Source organism: Aegilops tauschii, chromosome 5 (assembly GCF_002575655.3).
Source record: "Aegilops tauschii subsp. strangulata cultivar AL8/78 chromosome 5, Aet v6.0, whole genome shotgun sequence".
Lineage (NCBI taxonomy): Eukaryota > Viridiplantae > Streptophyta > Magnoliopsida > Poales > Poaceae > Aegilops > Aegilops tauschii.
In genome coordinates, this window is record NC_053039.3 from 259,664,907 (window position 1) to 259,670,906 (window position 6,000).

The following is a 6,000-nucleotide window of genomic DNA, read 5'->3' on the forward strand; positions in this document are numbered from 1 at the left end:
GGGGCTTGCCTGGTTGCTCTGGCAAGTAGGAGGGGTCGTCAACTCCGTAGTCGAACTGGGCAGCAGCAGTGTCGGTCTCGTAGTCTACCGGAGAGAAGAGGGGGAAGAAACAGTAAATACAATGCAAACATAAGCATGACGATGCGTGACATGACAATGAGCAGTGCGAGGTGTGTCCTAGCGCGACAGTAGGTGGTACCGGCGAAGGGGGGAACATCCGGGAAAATATTCCCGCTGTTTCGCATTTCGGATAGACGGACCGGAGGGGGAAAGTTGCGAGTTCGATAGGTTAGGGAGGTGTGGTGGACGAACGGACTGCGTATCCGGATTCGTCTCGTCGTTCTGAGCAACTTTCATGTAGAAACCATTTTCATCCGAGTTACGGTTTGAAAGATATGAATTTTCAAAGATTATTTGAATTTCTGGAATTATTTGAATTTAGCAAAAATGAATTATGACGTCAGCATGAGGTAAGGCTGACGTCAGCAGGTCAACAGGTCGGCTGACCAGTCAAACCAGACAGGTGGGTCCTACCTGTCATAGACAGTGGACTAACAGAAGATTAAATTAACTAAAATTAGATTAATTAACTACTGGACCCTAGCTGTCATAGTCTAATTATCTAAACTAATTAGTTTTAATTATTAAAATGTTTTAATTATCGGATTAAGTGGTGGGGCCCGCACGTCAGTGGCTGGGGCCTGCCCAGTCAGCCCAGTTGACCAGGTCAACTGGTCAACAGGTCAACAGGGGGCCAGAGGGCCCACTGGCAGTGACCCGGGGGGTGGCCCCAGGTGTGCCAGCTCAGCGCGGCCGGCGGCTCAACGCCGGCGACGCCAAACGCGGCGGCGCGGCTCGGATCTCGCCGGAAAACGCGTACAGGGCTCGGGGAGGAGCGGGGCTAGCCTCATTCGAACGAGCTCTCAGCGCCGCATCCAGTGGTGGCCGTAGCATCGCCGGACTTGGCCGGAATCGGCGCCGGTGAGCGGCGGAGGTGGCGGCGTGCACGGGTGCTCGACGAAAACAGAGCTACGGCGTGCTATCGAGCAAACGGAGAGGCTGGGGAGTAACTACGTGGTGCGGCGAGTCTAATGGGTACGGGCCCGTGACCAAACCGTCACCGGAGACGCGTCGGCGGCGAGCTCCGCGGCGACGCGTTCGGCCTCGTCGTGAGAGCTAGCTAAGGTTCGCGCAAGAGCAAACGGAGAAGGGTAGGAGGTAGAGGAGCTCACCGCGCGGCACACGGAGGCCGGTGAGAGGCTTAGTAGCAGCAGCAGTCGCCGGAGTCGAAGAAGACGGCGGCGACCCGAGGAAGAAGGCGACGGCGTTGGGGGTGATGGTGGGGGGTCCCGGCTCGAGCAGGTGGTCGGGGAGGACGGGCTCGACGCGGCGGAGCTCATGGACACGTCGGGGAGGAGAACGGGGCTCGGTGGCCGCGCAAACAACGGCGGCACGTCGGCGACCGCGCTCGGGCGGTGGGGAAGGAGGGAGCGGCGTGGATCTGGGGGGGAGAGGGAGAGGCGCAGAGGCCGAGAGGGTGAGCGGGGGCGAGTGGGAGAGGGGCCCGAGGAGGCGGGGGCGCTGGCGTCCTTATCCTCGACGCCGGCGAGGGGGGTCCGGCGGGGACGCGCCTGTTGCGACCCCGGTCGGGGGAACAGGGGGGGGGGGAAGGCGACCCGGGGAGGTGGGCCAGGCCGGCTGGGCCTGGGGTCGGCCCAGTTGGGCCAGGGTCCAGTGGGCGGGGGCTTCTCCTTCTCCTTTTTTTTTCTTTGTTTGTTCTATTTTCTTTTGTATTTTCTTTTTATTTATTTATTTTCTTTTCTGTTTTATTTCAATTTAATTTATTTAGGCATTTCATAAAAATATGTTTTCTTTAGTATAATTACCCTTGTAATATTTGGCACCCACCGAACATTTTTGTTTAAATTTTTGAAAACTTTTATTATTGGCATTAATTTGAATTTAAATTTTGAAACGGTTTCGAATCATCGCGAGGTTAATTACAATGACAGAGGTGACGTGGCATCATTAGCGTGGGATTACTGTAGCTTAATTATCCGGGCGTTACACTTGATGCCCATGTTTCATAATCTTTTCAATGACCGACTTCAGTTATTTAAGCTTAACTTTGGGACTATTACTTTGCTGCCTAAGAAGAAAGAGGCGGTTGGCATTGAGCATTTCAGAGCGATTTTTTTGCTCAATGTTAGTTTTAAGATTTTTTATCAAAGTGGGTACAAATTGTCTTACACAGATTGCGCATACTATGGTTAACCGATATGGACTATTTTCATGCCTAGGCGCCACATTCTAGAGGGTATTATGGTTCTACATGAAACTTTACAAAATTCTTTCGAAGAAACTTGATGGAGTCATCTTCAAAGTGAATTTTGAAAAGGCCTACGATAAATTTAAGTGGTCTTTTGTGCAGCAAGTTCTGTGTATGAAGGGCTTCGACTCTGCTTGGAGGAAGCGGGCCGAGGCTTTTTTACAAGGAGGCAATGTTGGTGTCAAGGTAAATGATGATGTGGGCCATTATTTCCAGACTCAAAAGGGATTGCGCCAGGGAGATCCGTTGTCTCCAAATCATTTTAATGTTGTTGCAGATATGCTGGCAATCCTCATTGGTAGAGCCAAGTACGACGACCAACTAGGGGAGCTGATCCCACATCTCGTGGATGGGGGTGTCTCTATCCTACAATATGCCGATCATACTTGAAAGTGCAACTAATCCCCGAGTGGTTTTGATAATTCAAAACAACATATATACCATTGATCTAATGCTTATTGAAAATAGATTTCAGAAAAGATCAATGATTGGCATGTCAAGGACATGTGAATGTGGACCCCTCAAAATGCGAAGGACATGGAATTGGAAAATATTCAAGACTCACATTTTTTTGTTAAGTGGTCCAAGATCACATTGAGTCCATAGGAAAGCCAATACTATTAAAAGGGGATGAGGATTTGATCATGACTCAATTCCTCAAGTGCTTGATGATATTGCTCCAAAACCGCCAAACACTTTCTCCACTTCATATATGTCCAAACCCTAAAAAGCCAACTCGGTCCCACCGAAAGCATTCCCTCTGGACCCATCGAGTTGATCCTATACATTGCCAAGCCAAACCCTAGAATTTCGGTCTCACCGAGTTGCTGTGACCAAGTTTTTGTAAGCCAATTCGTTCACTTCGGAATCACCGAGTTGAACTGATTAGAAGTACCGAAACAAAGTCCTACCTAGGTTATCGCATTTTAGCCTGTCCAAGATTTACACTTCAGTCCCACTGAAAAGCCCAACGTTCATATCTTTTACACAGGTCGGTATCACCGAGTTTTTGGACCGGTGTCATTGAGTTGACTCAAAAGTGTGTAATGGTTGGATTTTAGGTGAAGGCTATAAATACCCCTCCACCCCACCTACTCTCTAAGAGAGCCATCAGAACGAATCTACACTTCCACCTTTCATTTTCTAAGAGAGAACCACCTACTCATGTGTTGAGATCAAGAGATTCCAATCCAACCATTTGAACCCCGATTTCTAGCCTCCTCAAGTTGCTTTCCACTCCAATCCTTCTCCTACCCAAGCCAAATATGTGAGAGAGTGATTGAGAGTTGAGGAGACTATCATTTGAAGCACAAGAGCAAGGAGTTCATCATCAACAATACCGTCTATCACCTTTTGGAGAGTGATGTCTCCTAGAATGGTTAGGTGTCACTTGGGAGCCTCCGAGATATTATGGAGTTGAACCAAGGAGTTTGTAAGGGCAAGGAGATCGCCTACTTTGTGAAGATCTACCCCGAGTGAGGCTAGACCTCTATGGATGCAAGCCATGGTGGAAGAGACAAGGTTGCTTCTTCGTGGACACTTCGTGGGTGGAGCCCTCTGTGGTTTGAAGTCTCCATCAATGTGGACATATGATAGCACCACCTATCGGAACCACGCCAAAATCACCGTGTCTTCATTGCGTTTGATTTCTCCGACCCCTCCTTTACGTTCATATGAAAGTCTTTACTTTCCGCTGCTCAACTCTTAGACTTGCATGTGTAGGGTGTTACTTGACTTGGTAGAATTGGCCTAGGTTTTGTTGTTTAACATGGGCAGCCCATGACATGTTTCAACGCTTTTTGGATCCAGCAGGTATCAAGCGGCCTCTGGGCCTCCCAACCTAGCTTGTCTATAACATCAGCAATCCAAGTTATGTTTGTTTTTTCAAGACGACGCACAACTCAGTTCTATTTATATCTTATTATATATATATATATATATAATAGAAACAACATAAGGTTCCGTTAAACCTGTCGTTCGTCCAACCATTTTATAGACCTTCCCACTTCCTTTATTTTTTGTTTTCATTAATCCTATATCTAAATTTTCTCCCACTTTGTTTTTCGATGTAAGCTGAGTTTTCTCCCAGTACTTTTCCCTACAGAACCAACTCAACTGCCCCACGTCTAGCCTAAAAAATAATAATACCCCACGTCCTATTAACTCATCAAATTAAAATGATATTTATTTCGCAAATTGAAAGTTCTTACAAAATAATAATAATAATTGTTTATATATAACTTGGCAAGTTAACTCCTAGTGATTGCGTACATAAGCTTGCAAAGATTTTACTGACCAATGCAGTAATAGACGTGCAATCATGTGTTTATGTTTTTATAACATTTCTCCGTCCAGCCCAACATGATATTTTCACCCAGCCCAGCAAGTCCGCGGATTTCGAGAAAAATGCAAATGGGCTTTAAATTCTACCATATATATAAACGGGCTACATAGATGCTACATCATTGTTTCACCTAGCCCACCAAATGGACTAAAAAAACAAATGGACTGGCTGACATGTGGGCCAGTAGGCCGAAGCCTAAGCAAGGCGTTGGATTTACATCCAATGGCCGGCATTCTTCTTCAATCTCTCGTCTTCTTCCCCCAGCGCTGCCAGGACCGCCTGCTCAGCCTCCAGCGTCTAGTGGTGTTATTTTGCGCGCCTCACAGCGAAACGCTACCCCGCCGACGGCCAGGCCATCCCTCCACTCCGCACCTCCTGTTATTCTCTGCCGAGTGTAGGCCCACCCCGCACCTGAACCAGTCAAGTTTCCCACTCCTCTCCGTCTGCGACTCCACTGCCGCGTCTTCCCCATCTCCGTGTCGTTCCAGTCTGGAGCCTCGCCGTTGTCCACCGCCTTGTTGCGCTTGGCGCGGCGTGGTCAACAAACAAGAGTCATTGGAAGAGGACTGTCGGTGTACAAAAGTAGGGGCTCTCCTTTTGACCCCTTTACTTGTGCATGGGCAGTCAGAGCCATGCGTCGCGGGCACACTTAGCAGGGCAGAGGAGGGGAGCCGGAGAGAATCCAAAGCACAAGACAACCAAGGCAACGCCAAGACCAGAAACGCAGAAGAGCAAGAGGGCGAGGTGGACTCCCTCGGCAAGATCCTTGCTGAGGCAGCCTCCGCAGCCCCGGCAAGAGCCTTGCCGGGGTAGCCTGCCCGATGCCAGCGGAGCAAGCCACCCTTGAGCCCATGGGTCCCAACACCACCAGCTACATTGGAACCAAGGCTCGGGAGGCGCCTCTGTGGTGGCATGCATATCTTCGTCAAGATCATAAACATGTGAGATCAGATGAGGACCAGAAGACGACGACCCTCGGTAGGATCCTAGCCGAGGAAATGCACAAGACCACCGGCAAGCGCCTTGCCGGGGACGACTGCAACGCCATGGCAAGACCCTTGCCGAAGGCATCAGCGGGGCCACTGCCAGGCCCGCGCCAGCCAAGACTCCACCGCCGTCCCCAAGCAGCTGCCAGCTCAACCAGCTGGGCAGGCACCTGCGTGGCGACGGGCGGCCTCTACACCGACTCAACAAGCACCTGCGTGGTGGCATGCGACCCTTCGTGAAGGCTCCACCACCGCGCCAGCCCAGCAGCTAGCCAACATGGTGCCACGACGCCTCGCCAGCTTGGACGCGTGTCAAGGCCAGGCGAGGCGGCGACAGCTGG